We start from the raw sequence: 18,283 nt of genomic DNA on the forward strand, positions 1-18,283 counted from the left end.
TTCATTTAATAATCTCTCATATTCTAATTGTTTGTTTTCAAGTTTACTGTCGCTTAACTTTATTTTATCCGTTAAATCCTGGTTGTTTAAACTTAATATGGCTATTGTCCTATCCTTTTCACCCAAATTGTTGGACTTAGTTTTAGTTTCTTCATCTCTCCTATCTATACCTTCCTGTAATATATTATTTTCTCTACTTAAAGCGCCCTTTTCTGCTAAACACCCTTCCTTCTCCTTTTTTTCTCTCTCCTTCTCTTCCTTCTCGTTTGCTAATAATGTTTGAAAATTATCCCTTTGCATAGTAATAGTACTTAACTCTTCAGTTAACCTATCTTTTTCTTTAATCAACTCACTTTTCTCATTTTCTAAACAAGTTTTCTCTCTAGTCGTGTCTATCAATAGTTTTTCTTTCCCCTGTAATTTTAGATTAATCTGTTCGATTTTTTCTTTACTTTCATTTTGAACTTGTTGTAATTGTTTATTAAACATTTTAATAGAATTGCCATTGTCAAAATTAAAATTATTAGTAATGTCCGTCTGTACTTCTTGGTCTTTTTTATTTAAAGTGCCAGTTGTGATTCTGGAACTATCCCTAGTGCCAGTTGTTATTCTGGAACTATCCCTTAGATTATTACTAGAACCTAGATTATTTTCTTCACTATCCATAATCAAATTATCCTCTGGAACTGGTATTAAATTATGTTTATTTTTGTCTGTCCAGTCCATCCTTCCAGGATTATCTTGACTACCATCAGAGGTACTCTCACCGTCAGTCAAATCCATGTCAGAACTATCTAGACTATTTATTATTTCATCTGATACTTTCCTGCTAGGATCCTCTCTATCTATCATAACTTCCATCCCCTTTTCTTCAATGTCGTCTGTATCTCCTATACTCTCTATTTCCTCTAAAAACTTATTGTCAGAGTGATCTAACTCTAAACTATCTATTTTTTCGTCTGTCTGTTGGTTAGTCTGTTTATTATTATCTGTGCTGTCTATGTTATTTGCAAAATTATCACCTACTTGTTGTGGAGTTATACCTGTATTTAATGGAGTTTTATCATATAACTTACTGTCGTCAGATGTTTCGATAGGTATTAATAACTTACTGTCATCAGATGTTTCTATAGGTACAAATAACTTACTGTTGTCAGATGTTTCGATAGGTATAATATTGTTTGTACTATCTGTTTCTTGAAATGATATATCACCTGTTTCTGGAACTTTATCTACTGATGGTATATTTAAAGTAGGTTCTATTTTACCTGAACTAGGAGTTTGATCTTTAGTTACCTGATTCCTAATAATGTTTTTGTTCCTAATGGGTGAGTTATCAATTACAAAATCGTCTTTTCGATCTGTTGGACCGGTTCTGTGATCGATTTTTATAATGACCTTTTCATGAGATTGTGCATTACCTGAAACATCTGATTCTTCGTCTAGTATACCCTCCATATCATCATCAGAATCAATAGTGGGCATATTATCAAAAGAATTGTCAATATTGATAGGTATATCATCCTCATTATCAACATGTGTATTGTCAATCTGTTCGTCAGTTTTAACATTATTGGCTATGTTGTATTGATTAATTTCCTGGTCAATTAGATCCTGATTATTTCTGCTCCTCTTTTTATTTTTTTCAACCCAATCCCGCCATATTTGTCCAGGAAAATAATCAATACCTAGCTTTTGTGCCAAATGTACCCGATATCTTATTCTTAATTTCTTTTCTGAATCAAGTTCTGAATATTCCCAATTTGCCTTTTTAAATATTTTAATTAACATGTTTCTCCTGTTTTTCTGCCCAAAATAGAGTGCAGTATTGATAATGTAATTCTTTTTTTCTTGTTCAGAAAGATCATTAAAAATAAGATTTCCTTGGAAAATTTTATTATAGCTAGTCTCATAAGTCCAAGCTTGATAATTAACTACTGCTTTAGTCCTTGGCCTTTTTCCTCTTTTATTCCTAACTAATGGTTTTGGGGATGTATCCTGTGCAGCATGATCTTTAATAATATTTTCTATTTCTATAAGTAGTGCATCAAAATTTGCTATTTTACAACTCAGTGCTTCTTGAGGCCTATTTAATCTTTTTAGGTGATTCGTTAGGTCACTTAATGCATAGGATATTTCCCCCAAACCTTTTGATTGGAAATCAAGTCCCAGAAACTCAGTGATTTTTTGTAGTATAGTTGATCCTGCATATTTTCTGGATATTGATTTCCAATCTGACTCATCCAATATTTCAATAGATAAAGCTTGCGGGTTATAGTAATATTCAGAATAAGCTGTGGTGGGTAAAAAATGACTACGTCCTAGAAAATCTACCTCTTTTGGGTCTAGGCTTCTTGTTAGTTGTAGATGGAATATTATTAAAACCAGCAACTTCATTCTAAAGAAATAATAAAATTTTAGCAATAAAAGATTTTTGATTTTTCTTGACCATAATTTGTCTTAAAGTGTTATTAGGAATATCTTGTTTTAAGAAGGAAGTAAAAAAAAATTTGATAACAGAAATTAAAAACTATTGTATTTCATAAAAACTTGCAAAAAAAAACTTAATGGCATATTAATTTGGGTATCTTAAAAATGAATATATTTCTTTAGGTTGTAACTTTCTGCCTATGGACATTTGGTATAAACAACAGTGTATCCCTATAGTCCACCCCATGACCATAGATTCATGTTGTATCAAATGATGACCGTTGAGCAATGTCCTTTCAAAACCCCACACTTGGTTAGGCTTATCCTTGATCCACTTACAACTTCTCGTGTATCCACAAGAAGCTAATGTATTCATTTTAGCTACCTTAAAAATAAGCTGCCAATCTAAAACTCTATCTTCAAAGTGCGCATAGAATTCCTGTACTGCTAAGTCTATGTCTGACATGGGGTATGAAAAAATAGGGGGGTTCAGGTATATTATGGTTTCAAGATTTTTTTCTGTCCTTTCCTTGACATCTAGATGGTTTATAAAACCTTGGATAACTACTCCTGATGCAAAGGGTGATACAATCTGCCCTATTTTAAGGAATTCTATATGCTCTCTGATTATAGATTGGATATCTAGTATGTAGCACACGTCTGTTTCAAGATTTCCTATATCTTTAATTGCTTTCCCCAAGTCTAAAAAGTCTCTTGTAATAATTTTCTGTATTTTAAACCCATATGTCTCATTCACTGGTCGTCCGTTATATGAAGTCAAAATGTACGTGGGTAACTTGCTTGGGAAAGACATTCTTTATGGTCTGAAAAAATCATATGTTTGGTTAATCTTTATTCTAGCCTTGGGCATTGGGTTAGCATTTGGTGTTAGATATGATTCAATGTATTTCCTCCATGCTTGAGTGTAATCGGGTGCAATATGAAGGCCATTGTCCTGGCTCGCCATAATTTCCTTCAGAATTAACCTTACAAAACCATGGTGTTTCAAAACCCTTTTTCTGGCAAATGTTGTTTTTTTCTTCAAAAACCATTTTTTGATGCCATCACTTTTTTCAAGAATTTCCACTAGGTTTAATTCTGGTAAAACGAAAGCGAGCCAGTCCGATAGCGGCTTCTGTACTATGATGTTAACCCCCTCCTTTTGCCAATACTCAATCTCTGTTCTGATAAGATTCTTAACCTTTTCATCATTCTTTTTGTGATCAGCCCTTGGGTGTTTTTTGCAACATTCAAAAACAAATCTTGGATGATTTGGGAGAAAAACAATTCTTTCTCCCAATTCATCAACTTTGACATCATTTCTTTTCAACAGCCTTATCAGAAAGGTCAAGAATCTTCTCAGCAAGAGCGGAAAAGTGTCAAGCTTTTGAGGGTCAAATGGAATTTCTGTTACTGGGTTATGGTTTTTTGGGTTAGCAATATATTGGTTGAAGTAAAGACTGTTGTTAGTCACATTTAGTAGGAATTTTGTTTTGTTAGTCACATGCTTGGGCATATCATATAGAATGTTTTGTAGTAAGTCTCTCCTCCTACCGTCGTATAGTTCCTGGAGGTTTGTTACCCTATAATACCTAATATTTGGAGCACCGTCCTCCTTTGGAAATATCTTTTTTAAGAAAGATCCACCGAAAGCTATAACGTTACATTTTCCTTTACCTCCCATTTTATCTGTAATTTTATTCATTTAAATAATCCTTTCTTTTCTATTTTAGTTTTATCCAGGGAGCAGTTTAATGGCTTTTGGGCCATTGCTGCTTCCTGGTTCCTCGGGAGGAGGAGGAGTCCGGCGGCAGAAGGAGGAGTGGAGAGAGACGTGGAGGAGAATGGGAGTGGGAGTGATAGAGTGAGCGGGAGAGGAGAAATATCAGGGGAGCTAGCCCCTGTAGCACAAACTGATTCTTACTGTGTGATATCATAATAAGGTAATTATTTTATTTTTCTCAAATTTTCTTAATTAGGCTTTTTGTTCAATATTTATCCCTACATCCCTGAATCATAAAATGCATTTTATTCAAAAGAAATATGGCTAATTTGTTCAAAATATTATGACTTCTAGACAGCGCAAATTTATCTAATGTTTTATTCAACTCATTCATCTTATTTCATTCTAAACACTCATATTTTACTTGACTCATTTACTCATAAAAAAAAATGTATTCACACAGTCTATTTTTACTCATTTAATATATCGCACTAAAACTTTCTAATTCACACAAAAATTGCATACAATATACTGTAAAAAAAAATCCATACAATCATATCACTGTAAAAAAAATCTGCCTTATATTATTTTTGCTTTTTTCTACACATAAAAATCATATTCACACATTCTCTCACTCTTTTTTATACTTAATGTTTCTCATTCATACTAGAAAAAATGCTTTCACACTTTTTGGCGCACACTTTCTTAAAGTATAATATCTTTAGTCGTTAATTTTAATTAATTAGCATCAAAAACTGTTTACTCATTTAAATTTATTCTTGATTTTATTCTGAGCAAAATCCATATATCTCTCAAGTTAAATGATTTAATATGTTTTTTCAAAATCGCGGAGAAAATTATTGTTTGCTGTAAAAAAAACTTATGATAAAAAGAATCGTTTTTCGCTATATTTGCTATATCAATTTCAATGTTTGTCTTTAGTTACTTTGTCATATGTCTTTTTGTTTACTAAAATAAATTGCTAATGATTAAATTTTGCTGTTTTTTAGGAATATAACTGTTATTATGATTGGATAATTTTATGAGGTTAGTTTTATTCAAGTTTTAGCACTGTTTTATTCTATAACTCATTTCCGTTAAAAGTAATATAACCATAAAAAATATGAGTGAAAATAGTTTAGTGGAACAGTGTGATAACTTTTTTGTGAGGAATATTATTTGTGACTGCGAGTAAGTTTTTTGCTTATATTTCTTAGATTAGAAGTTTTAAAACTAAGCTTAGATCACATAATGGTAACAAAAAAAAATGTTTTATATTTTTGACTAGTTAATATAATGGCAATAAACTTCTTTACTTTTAATAGTTAGGATAGTGCTTGAATAATGGCAAAAAAAAACTTCTTTACTTTTGATAATTAGGATAATGCTTATAACATATTTAGTCCTGGGTTTAGATTTTTAAGAACGATTAGAAGCAAACTTATTTTTTATTTTTGTATTACAAGAAACTAATTGTTAATATATATTTTTAGGAATTCATCTGAATATGAGTTCTACTATGGTTTGGAAGATCTCATGTCCGAAGACAACTTTTCGACTTTTGGTTCGATTCCGGGCTATGACCTTGGTTTCTGCTCTATTTCTTTGATAGTTAGTCTATCTTTAAAGGTAAATTCTGCTTTTTAATGGGAAAGGAATATTTATTTTGATATCAGTTATTTTATTTTCTTAATTTTCTTTAAATTTTTTGTTCTACCATGGATTTTTTATATATACTATTTTTAGGCCTTATGCTAGGTTCAAATTCGATACCCGCTTGACTGATATTAGAATTTATATTCATTTATACCTCTCCCCTTTTAAAAAAAGCAAAACAAAGGTTTTTTCTTTATTATTATTTGCATTTCAACACTTATTTTCAAATATTTGACATGATAGTATTTACATAAAGATTTTTTTAATACATAATACATTTTTTTCACTAAAGATTATTTATTACATTTAATCACTTTCCATATCTATTTGTTTTTGGCTGTCTTTTTCATATGGGCCTTGTTTGTTATGAGGCTGTATAGCCCTAGTAATGAAACCCATACCTTTATTATAAAGGTGCACTTCTTGCTGAAAAGATATATAAAGTTTATCAATGTCCTCAATTTTTTCAGCAAGGTATAAAGAATATCTTGTTCTTTCACAAGCTACCAGTATCACTTTATCTATCAGTCTATCGTAAAATGTATGCATTTGTTCACTATGATATTTAAAACGTGGTATTAAGTCTATGATACCCCTAAGATCTCTTCTTGTAAAGGTCTCCATTGTCCTTAAATCCAGGCAAATAGTTTTCAATTGTGATTTTAGTTGGAAAACCTTTGAAAAGATTTCAGGGGTATCCAGGACTTTAACTTTTCCGTTTTTATCAAAAATTGGATAGTTAAGTTGATTCTCAAAAAATTGTTCATTTATTTGATGGTATACTGGGCTCAATACATACATATGATGCATATTTACTTTAGTTTTTATTCTGAAAATTTGATATATCCTTTTTAATTGTCGTCAAAAATTAGTATTTAAATATATGTTATAGAAATGCAATTAGTTTTAAAACATAGGTTTTTATTTCATAAATGATTAAAAGAAGAAAAATCACGAAACCTAGCACTTATACTTGTTTGATTCAGATATTGAAAAATTCACCCAACCTTTATATTAAAATGCAAATTAACAATACATCATATTTATTAGCAGAAAAGAACAAATTAGTCTATAATCATATTAGCATAAAATTCTTCACGCAATTGAAAGTATTCATCCAAAATAGGTCTAGTACTAGCGACAAAAATTTGGCGTTCATCACCATACTTTGGTTGTAGGGCAAGAAATCTATCATACAGAGTATCCAAACGCTCAAAAAACCTAGTAACCCAGAATCCTTCCCTAACTCTCCTAGGTAACGTTGGATCATTAAACCTAGTAAAACTTTCATAACGTGCTTCATCTTGAAACTTCTCCAATAGGAAAATAAAATTCAACCTCATACTCTCAAACTGGCTATTATTCAGCTCAAAAGTTTCTGCTTTTTCCTCCTCTGTTAATGACATCTTTCAACCAGAAAACAGAAGTGATAAAATCATACCGATTGCAAACTATTTTATACCAAAAAACCGAGCATATAAACAGAATAAGCGCATTGCTCACAAATAACACCTCTTTAACCTGTCCTAAACAAATTTAATTTGCGCGTGAATTGGTTTATACTTTTATCGAAAATACTTCTGATCTATTTTATTTTCGTTCTATGGATGGTTTATTTATCCTTGCGCGCGCGTATCCTCATCTGGCGTGCTCACAGAGTTCTAATGTTTTCTGGATTTGGTTTTACTTTTAGTTTGTTAGCAAATATTTAAAAAGAATGGCTGTAAGCGAAACTGTTAGATTAATTTGGGAGGATTTGACTAACGTCATGAGGAATGCACATAGATATCTACAAATGAGGGTTGAAACCTCTGACCCTACCGTTGATAGACAGGAGGTGGTTAGACTAATGGGTGTTCAAGAAACTTTAGTCGCAAGGGTCTTGCTCTGTCGGCCTTTGCCAGGAGAAATTGAGGCTGTTCAACTTGCTAAGTTGAGATCTGTAGAAGATGATGTAGAGATTCACCAGCTCCGAGTTTTTCATGTTTAAACAAATTATTTGTGTTTCAAATATACATTAATAAATGTGAAAATTATTTTATCTATTTTGTTTTATATGATATTTTCTAGGATTTGTTTTGTTTTAATAATTTTGCCGCCTTTTTTATTGTCTAGCTGCCCGCAGCTGTTATGTAGATTAGTTATTATTTTAATCGGTTTAAAAAGGGGTGTTTTTTATTTTTCCAGGTGTGGTAGCTATTAAACCTTTGTTATTTGGCGCGTTTAATTTGCGCGTGAATTGGTTTATCTTTGTATTTTAATTGATGTTTGCTTGGTTTGTTAGATCTGATTTTAGTTGTGTTTGGTTGCTTATTGTGAAAATGTCTACATTTGCTAGTCGCGAGGCTCTAAAAGTTATTTATGGCGATTTCACTAGAAATATAGCCAAACTTGTGGTGGGTTTACAAAACGGCGAATTCGGAGATTTAGCTTCTCAAACTGATCGCGATAATTTTAGAAGAGAGTTGCTGGATCTGGAATTTGAGTGGGTCAGCCGTTTCACACCAGATGATTCTAAACCTGATACTTTTGGGGATGATTTTATCGAATATTCGAATGATTACATTGCGTATATCCGTCGAAGATTCGATTCAATTTCCAACAGGATCTGTGAGAAAACCAGCGGCAGCTTTCCTTGATTTTGAAATATTGTTCTTAATGTTTCTAAATTAATTTTTCAATAAATGTTGGAAAATTGTTTTTTATTTGTTTTTAAACGGCGTAATAATTTATTAATAATTGTTATTAAAAGGTTAGATTTATTTTATATTGTAAGATTTGTATTGGAAAGAGTTTTTAATGTTAGGCTTGCCGCTGTAATTTAGCGCATTATTATGCAGCATTTTGTTATCCAATAGAAATTAGTTAATGACAGGTTACTGAGGTTTACTCGTGAGCTTGATTCGCATCCCTGGCTTTACGCACCTGGTTATTTTGGTATAAAATGAATGGTTATTATGGTGTTTGAATCATTTATTGGACAACCAAGTTTCAAGCAAAGAGGAACAATAAATAGCAATTAACCAATGTCCGAATAAAACAGTAAATAATATAAACAGAAATTATATTGGTGATCGCTTTTTTGCTTTTGGATTTTTAAACTAATATGTTCTTTTATTTATCTGATATTATGATTAGAACTAAAGTGTTAGGAGAATTTTCAATATTAGAGTCCCAATTTTGTGTACTTTTATGACTAGAATATTACTCTATGATATCTTAAAAAAAATTTCCATGATATTGAATAAGAAAAAAAATATCCATGATAGTAAAACACTTTTAGTTGCTATTTGTTTGATTGAAAATGAGAAAGAAAGTATTAAGGGAAAGAAAATGTTCAACTTATTTAGGTTCTAAATACAGAGCCGCTTTTTTGTTTAGATCTAGGACTGTTTTTTTGAAAAGTTTTATAATTTCTAATAGTATGATCTGTCTATGAGGCCTTATTATTGTTTGTGAACTGATTCTTATATATTTGCTAAATTTTAAGGCAGCTTTGTATGAAGACCTTATTATATTGAACACTTTTTCCTCGTATTTACGTTTACATTTGCATTTTTTTCGTCTTTCCCCTATTTGCTGTTCACTTTCTATTCTGGATATATTATTTTGCAGGAATCTCAGAGTTTGATTTATTAATAGTCGAAGATTAATCAAATGCAAGTTTTGCTGAATAATGTTAATTTCTATTTCAATTTTATTGGCATTTGTAAAAACATGAGAAATTCTTGGGATACACATTATAAAACTACTTAAGATTTGTTAAAAAATGCCCACTTATAATATATTATTTGTCTATCAAAATCTTCATACGCTTTCCTTATTAATTTTGTAGTAGTTGCGCTCCAGGAAAATATTACTTGAAAGGCTATATTTATGTTGTCAGGTGTTTTTACCTTCTTACACAATGTAATAAGATTGTTTATTTTAGAATTTACGTGTTTAAATTGTTCTTTATGATAATTTAGTCTAGAATCACTTTCGATATTACATACTAATAATATACATTCCCACAAGTTTAAAAAGGAGTCAAAATCATTGAGTATCAGTTTTAAAATTGCAAAATGTTCCCTAATTTCTTGTGTTGCTAATTTTATGTACATTTATCTTTTTTGAGACCTAGTTTTGTAATGACAGGAATCACTTACATGCGCTTTATTTCTTACCCCACTACTGCCGAAACCCTTGTTTCCCCTAACTGTTTCTTTGTTTTGTCTGACTGTCCTTGGTATTTCATCTATACTAACAAAACCTTTATTTTTCTTATTGGGTTCTCTATTTTGTCTGACCGTCTGTGGTACTTCGTCTATTACCTCTATTTTAGGATGGCAAATCTTCTCTATAACTAACTGGCCTATTCTGTCATGTACTCTAACTTGAAAAGCTTTATTCCCATTATTTATAAGTAAAACCCCAATGTTACCCCTAAAATCTTCATCAATTACCCCTGCCCCTATATCAATGTTGTGAAAATATGATAATCCTGATCTAGGTGCTATCCTTCCATAAGTGTTTTTAGGTAATTGTATTGCAATATCTGTCAAAATTAGCTGTCTCTGATGTGGTTTAATTGTTAAATTTTCGGCAGAAAACAAATCAAACCCAGCGCTTTTTTGGTAAGCTTTATATGGGACTTTTGCTTTGTCAGATATTAATCTAATTTTTAGTACGTCAGACATTGGTTTAGTTATATCGTGGCTTTGTTTTAAATAAATATTAATTCATATTTAGGAGTTGGAGATATTTAAAACCAATTATTATGATAATGTTGGAAAGCTATAATTAGGGTGCTCAATTAGAAACTTTGATTTACTTTGTTTGATGTATTTAATAATCAATGAATTTGCAAATATAATTATACCATAGAGTTTTATTTTACAGTTGTCACTTTTGATTTGTTTATTAAAGGTAAATATAGTTTTAAAAATCTTCTGAAAAAAGTCAAGGTGTTCTAATTCTTTGAAAAGAAATTCAGATGAAATTACTTTTTTACGCCTATTTATTGCCTTCCAAATATGCAAGAATTTATTGTATATCTTAAGAGTGGTTTTGAGTACTTCCAACTCCCTATTAATAAATGAAATCAACATTGGGTTAGTGTTTTTGTTAATAACATATTTGATAATATTTATATGATTCACTAGCTTTTCTATTATTCACTTGCTTATTACTAAAGGTGTGTCGCTAATATTTAGGCTTACCTCCCCTCTATTTGCTAGCCCCAAAATTTACCTAGAGAAAAAGGATAAGATTTGAATAAATATCTTTAAAAATTATTATAGTTTATATTAGTCTCTATTCTCTCATTTGTCTCTATTTCCTTAATTTTCTATAGTATTTTTATAGTATTCTTAATAAGTAGTATTACGCAGCTTGACTCTTAATAGTATTTATTTTTTATTTGATTGGTTGGTGTAAAGTATCATAAACTGTTGTTTTTTATTTGTTTGATTTTAAATATTTTATCTAACAGTTTTTTTATTAGGACTCAAAAATTCATTTTTAGAAAACTATTCTCTATCCTATTTGTGTATAAAAAGATACTTTAAAAGGGTTGTAAAAAGTTGAATGGTTCGTTACGGGCCTTACAATAGCGAGGCAGCGTAGCATCTCTTATTTAATTTATCTGTCAGTCTCAAAAACTTTTTAATTTTTTGACAAGAAATATCTGCTATTACTTAATGTTATATCTAAACTTATTCAAATATGTCCAAATGTCAAAATGTTTTAAATCTTTCTAAGAGAAAACATTTTAATATGAATTGTTGCATTAATCATTTTTAGTCTTATTTCATTTTGTTTTACTTAAGAAAATAATCTAAATTGTAACTAATGCACCTAATTTTAGTATGAAAGTACTCAAAGATTTATCTAAAAAAAACCAGAAATAATGTTGTCATTTAGATGGCATTTATCCGATTAAGTTTTAATTTTATTTTTCGGCGCTAAACTTCAAAAGAAATACTTGAGAAAAACATTTAAATGTGATATTTGTAGTAATTCATTCGAATTTAATAGTTTTCGCTCATAGCGATGAAGATTTAATGTTTTAGAGTCATTTACTTGCGATTTACGTAATAATTCCTTTAATCTTTACGCCGCTACGGCTAGACAGTAAAAGTTTAATCTTTAAAACCATTTACGTGCGTTTTATGTATAAATTCTTTTAATCTTTACGTCGCTACAACTAAACAGTAAGAGTTCAATATTTAAAACTATTTACGTGTGATTTATGCGTAAATCTTTTTAATCTTTACGCCGCTACAACTAAACAGTAAATGTTTAATTTTTAAGGCCTTTTACATGCAATTTATGCATAAATTCTTTTAGTCTTAACGTCGCTAGAACTAAACAATAAAAGCTTAATATTTAAAATCATTTACATGCAATTTATGCATAAATTCTTTTAGTCTTAACGTCGCTAGAACTAAACAATAAAGGCTTAATATTTAAAATCATTTACATGCAATTTATGCATAAATTCTTTTTTCTTAACAGTGTTATAACTAAACCGTAGCTGTTTAATGCTCAAGTTATTCTCATGTGCTTTATGCTTAAATTTATTTTGGCTTAACATTGCTAGAACTGAACAGTAAAAGTTTAATATTGAAATTATTCACATGGATTTTATTATTAATTTATCAATGCTAGATATTATTTACTAGTATTCAATTATGTTATTTTATTTAATTAATTTGGACTAGTTTTTGACAATTTTCTGAGGATATATCATATTTTCAATGGTTTATTTTTATGGTTATTGAAATGTTATTTGCTAATTATTTTATTTTATTTTAGGCATGCTTCCTGACAATTTGCATGATTCTGTGTTACTACAACCGACTTCTGAAGAAACGATTGGCAATAGCGACTGATAGAATTGGTGAGCTCGAGAAGAAATCTTCGTTGAAAAAAACTTACATAACGGGCCTTCGAAATCATTTCTACAAACTAAGCCCCCACGATGGGTGGGCCAGCATGGAAAACCTTGAAAACAAAACGACCTCCAGGCCTGTGGCCACTGAGCCAGGAGATAACACTATTTCGCCTCCAGAAGATTTTTCTGATTCCACCCTACCTGTATGTGTTGCTGACGTTCACGTTTCAGCTGTTAAGAACGATTCTGACCTTCCTTACTCCGTTGGCAACCCGCCACCTGTGGATCCTACTGTACTAGTTAAAGGTGTGGGGATGGATAGTGAGATGGGGAAGGTAAGAATTTGCAAGTTGGTTACTTTAGAAAAACTAGGTTCTGTCCGTATACGTCTACACGGTGAAGCTACTCTGTAATTTATGTATTATTTATTTGTCTTTTGTTAAACTACTTTATGATTTATTTTGTCTGTTATTATTTGAAATGTGTTGTTTTTATTATTTTATATGCTTATTTAGAGATATCATTGCCAAGATCATAAGATTCTGAAGTTTCAGTATGAGTTGTTTGACTATCAGTTGGGGGGTCGGGGAGGGGGCGAAGTTTAGTTATTTCATTACTTATTCTTCGCCACTCTCTCAGATCCTCCAAAGTTATTAAATTAAAATGCCTACAGATTGATTTTGGAAGCTTATATTTCCCTACATAACCTTCGTCGATCTTTTTAAGTTGCTGCGGCGATAATTTTGCTTTGTCAGTAGTAAATATATTAACAATATCAATTAAAAATTTGCTTACTTCTTGCACTACCCAGACTTCTAAGTCATAAACATTTTTATTTTTGTGATACTGTTCTTTTTTCTTTCTGTCGTTCCGAATCAGGCAAAGATCACCTATTTTGAAATTGTGTGGATATCTATGTTTATTTAGTTTTCGTAGTTCTCTTTCATGTTTTTGTATAATCTTATTCTTGTTTCTTTCATATATCTTCAAGAATGGTGTTTTTGCCAAATCGAAACGTTCAGATAGAGATAGCTTATCAAATGTAAAATTAGGTCTGAATAATTCGTCATATTTATTTATTTTTCCATCAAAATTATATAAGGATAAGTGGTGTAAGTTATTAGGTGATAAGTCTAAACCCATGAGCTTAAAATTATTAACTTGGTTTACTGTAGCACATATTGCCTGTTTTATACGAACACTATCTTTATGGGCTGAGTAGTACCTTATCAGATTTTGAATGAGCTTAACACGGCGCTCAATATTCCCCCTGCTGGCAGAACGGTAGGGGGCACTATTTATAAAACGTGAGCCAATGGAATTTAAAAATTCTTCATTATCTGAATTTCTTATATTTTTTCCATTATCGCTGTGGAATTTTTCCACCTGTCCATTAATAGCTACGTAATGTGCAAAACCTAATTGAATGTCTGATTTTTTTGTTTCTTCTAACATAAAAACTGTCAAATACTGGGTAGCTACATCACAGAAAATAAGTACTGCTTTTATTCTATCCACCCTTTCTTCTTTTCTCAGGGATGAAGGGAATTCCAACAAATCTACTTGGACTAAATAATTTCTTCTAAAATTATGGGCAGTAATGCTTGTACCTTTTTCTAATCTGTAGTTATTAGTTTTAGTTTGTTCACAAGTAGCACAAGACTTAATAATTTTTTTAATTGCTTCTAATAGAACTGACTTTACTTTTACATAATAAGTCCTTTTCATAAGATTATAAAGTCTATTTATCCCCGGATGAATTAAGTCAGCGTGGTGTGCTGCTGCAAAATAATCATATAACTCCTCTGGCAAGATAATTAAGTTATTTTTATAATGTATTTTAGTTGGACTCACATTTTTTGTTAAACCCGTCATTATTTGACGTTGTATAAAATAACTTTTTCTAAGAAAATGACCATTACCCAAAGATAGATTTAGGGTAGGTCTAAGTATAGTATCTTCATTCAGAGTAGAGTCTGAATTCTCAGAATCAGTTTCAGAATCAGTTTTGTTACTACTTTCCTGTTTTGTAGAATTATTTGAATAAAATTTTCTTAAATCTGATCTTATTTTAGCCCTTTCATATCTATTTGCTTTTTTATTAAATTCTTTTTGAAGTTTTGCTTGTCTTTTATTTAATATTGACTTATTTTTTGATGAAAATAATGATCTTTCATATTGATTGCTAATCTGATCTGATTCTGGTTCCGAAAATTCAGGGTGTTCTAAACTAAATTCCCTAGAGACACTTGCATATGAAGGTAGGGGGTTTTTTTCCTCCTTATTGTTTGAAACAGTATCTACGTTTGGACTTAAACCCATTCCTACTGAAGAATTATTTAATGTTGGGGGGAGGGGGTGTGATTCTCCTCCCCTTTCTGCCTTATTACTGTGAGGGTTTGACATTATATCTATGTTATTTTTAGTTTTTTCAAGAGTGAGGGGGTTTGTTTCCCCTTCCGAAATTGGAAAAATGTCATTTTGTGGGTTTAAACTTAAATCCAAGCTAATAGTAGGTTGGGGGAGGGGGTGTGTTACCCCTCCCTTATCAGCATCCTTATCATTATTTTGTTTTGCTTCTAGAGGCAAATTTTTATTTAATTTTTGCGAGGGGAGGGGGTGTGATACCCTTCCCTTATTTGATACGCTATTTTCTTGGGATTTTTGCCCTGAATCTATATTTATTTTTGGTTGTGATGTGGGGAGGGGGTGTGATACCCCTTCCCTATCTGAAGTCTCATTTTGCGGACTAGCCTTATTATTTGAAGGTAAAACCCCATCATAATTAGATTTTTGAGGGGGGAGGGGGTGTGATACCCCTCCCATACTTGGGGTCTCGTTACTTTTGGAGTTTATATTTACTGGAATAGGTGCTGGCGGGGGGAGAGCTTTAGGTTTATTTTTTCCCCTTCTCCTAGTACCCATTGCTTCTTCATACTTTTTTAATAATTCAGGACCTCTACCCCTGGTAATTACTTTAATGTTAGTTTCATTTTTAGGGTTTTTAAAATTTTCTTTATCCCTGGGAATAGGGTTTGGTTCAAAAATTTTAAATAAATCACATTCATAAACCGGTTTTATCCTATCTGTTCCAAAATTTAATTGGTAATGTCTCTCCGGGATAAGCCTGGAGAGAAAATCCGCTAGTTGTTCATTTGTTGGAATTGCCATAAAAATTATTCTATCTGTTGTTGTAAATATAATTTTTTGAGAAAGTGTGTCAAGCATAGATTTACTATTTTCAATTTTTGTATTTTGTAAGATTTTCATTACTGCAATATTGTCTGTAAGGACAATTGTTTTACATCCCAGTTTTGTTTCTGGGTAAAAATATTGAATAGAATCAAAAACGGCTATAATTTCTAAATAAGCTATACCGGTGCCTCTTAAAATAGATGGTCCAAATGTTCTAGAGTAAAATCCTAATATTTTTCCTCTGCCTTTAATTGAATCATCGTTTGTCCTTAGAAGCTTTGCTACCATATTATATAAATTTTTATCTGGTACACTAATATCTTTTACTGTTTTTCTATAATAATGACATCCAATTTGGAAACTATTTTTTACACCATAATAATGATAATTATGATTATCATAACTTAATATTATTTCAGTATCTGCGCGACGATTCCATCCACTGCTGATTACTGCTTGTTTAACTCTGCCATCCTGTTGAGACAGGTAAGCTAATTTTAAATTTCTCTTGCAGTATTTAGAGAAAGACATTAGGAGAAAAGTCTCAATATTAGGGTCGTTAAGATTTTGAGTCCCTGCCCTTAAAGCATTCATTGTCAATATGTATTTTTTGTTAATTTCTTCTCTACTAAATAAAGTTTCTGTGGATTCATCCATTACACTTAAATATGCATAAAGTTCTATGTTTAAACAACAAAAACTAAAAAAATATAAACACCATCTGGTGTAATCCTTGATCCCATCAATGTTTAAAAATAAACTAATTTTATGAAATAATTTTAAAAGATGGTTTTCTTTGAAAATGACACCTATATTATCGCTATAAATTTCATTGAATAATGGAGAAAATTTTTCTGGTATGGGTTCAAGATTAGGAAATTCAACTGGAAGTAAATCCCTTATTTTTAGCCCAATTAGACATGCCCCTAGAGCCCTACCGGAAGCATCGGTGTACAGGAATTGTACATCGGTGTCTTCCCGGCTATCGTTATTGCATTCTTCTGATCCCATTGCTTTTGTAATTGCATAGAAATGATCGTTAGATTCTTTATCCCAGTCAAAGTTTTTAACCTGTTTATATAAACAATTCATATGATATTGTGTAGTCATAGATATTAGAGGTCTATAGTACGTTAAATTTCCTAAAAATGATTGCAATTCTTTTAAATTTTTTGGTGGTCTCATTTGACTTATTGCTAAAGATTTTTTATCTGGTATTTTTACCTTGCCTTGCCCCACTGTGTAACCTAATATATCAACAGATTCTTCTACTAAATTTACACAAAAACGACATTTGTCAAGATTAAGTTTTAAATTTAACCTATTTACACGACCTAAGAACTTGTCCAAATTAGCTAGATGATCGTCAATAGTGTCAGTTTTTGCATTAAATAGCGACAAGTCATCAAACCATATCAAAACATGACTAATTAAGTCGTGTAGTCCATTATCGTCTAAATGTATATTATCTAATATATAACTTAGTAAAAGGCTAGGGGTACCCGCATATCCTGTCAGGGCTCTTTTAAAACGGAATACCCCAAATGAAGTGGTAATGTTTGTAATTCCTGATTCTAAAACTTTGTCTGATAATTGTAAATTATAAAAAGCATTTCGAATATCCATAAAACTAGAGTATCCTACTTCAGGGAGGAGGGATTTTAGGGTCCGGAGTGGGTCCATAGTAATCGAACTGACGTTATAGGGGATTGTGCTATTTATTCCACGTGCATCTATGATGATGCGGGGACTTGCTTGCTTGTCTTTACGTGTTGTTATGAAAACAGGACTTCCAAATTGTTGATGGCTAGGGGCAGGTTCTATTATATTAAAATTAATACAAGTGTCAATGAAATATCTAAGGTGTTGTGTGTCATTCATTGAGAGGCTATACACCTTAGTGTTTCTTTTAAAATTTTCTGGTACTTCAAAATCAAAATAATCTTTACTTGCCCCAATATCAAAGCTATGACAAGCACCCGAATTGTACTTTAATAATATATCTGCTACCCTATCCCTTATGCTTAAATCTTTTATATAATGCAATTTTTCCTTTATTTGTTCTAAAGTAAGGGGTGGGGGGGGTAATGGTGAATCCAAAGTTAACCCCTCTTTCGGCTCCAACAAAAGTTTTTGAACCTCTTCATAACTAATCTCTTTAGGGATATTTACATAATTTTCCTCAATTTCTTGACAATGTATGCTATTTACTATCTGTATGTTCTCATAGGGCAGGGACGATATTCGTTTTTTGGATTATTTATTATAAAATTCCCTGTTACATTTCTAATAAAATATTTTGCTGTTTCTTTAAAATTTTTCCAACTTAATTGTCCTTCCATTCCTGACGAAAATGCTGAAATAAATGTGTCACAGATTATTTTACAACTAGATTGGAAATC

The sequence above is a fragment of the Acartia tonsa genome, chromosome 13 (assembly GCF_053477335.1).
Source record: "Acartia tonsa isolate MP-2025a chromosome 13, ASM5347733v1, whole genome shotgun sequence".
Taxonomy (NCBI): Eukaryota; Metazoa; Arthropoda; class Copepoda; order Calanoida; family Acartiidae; genus Acartia; species Acartia tonsa.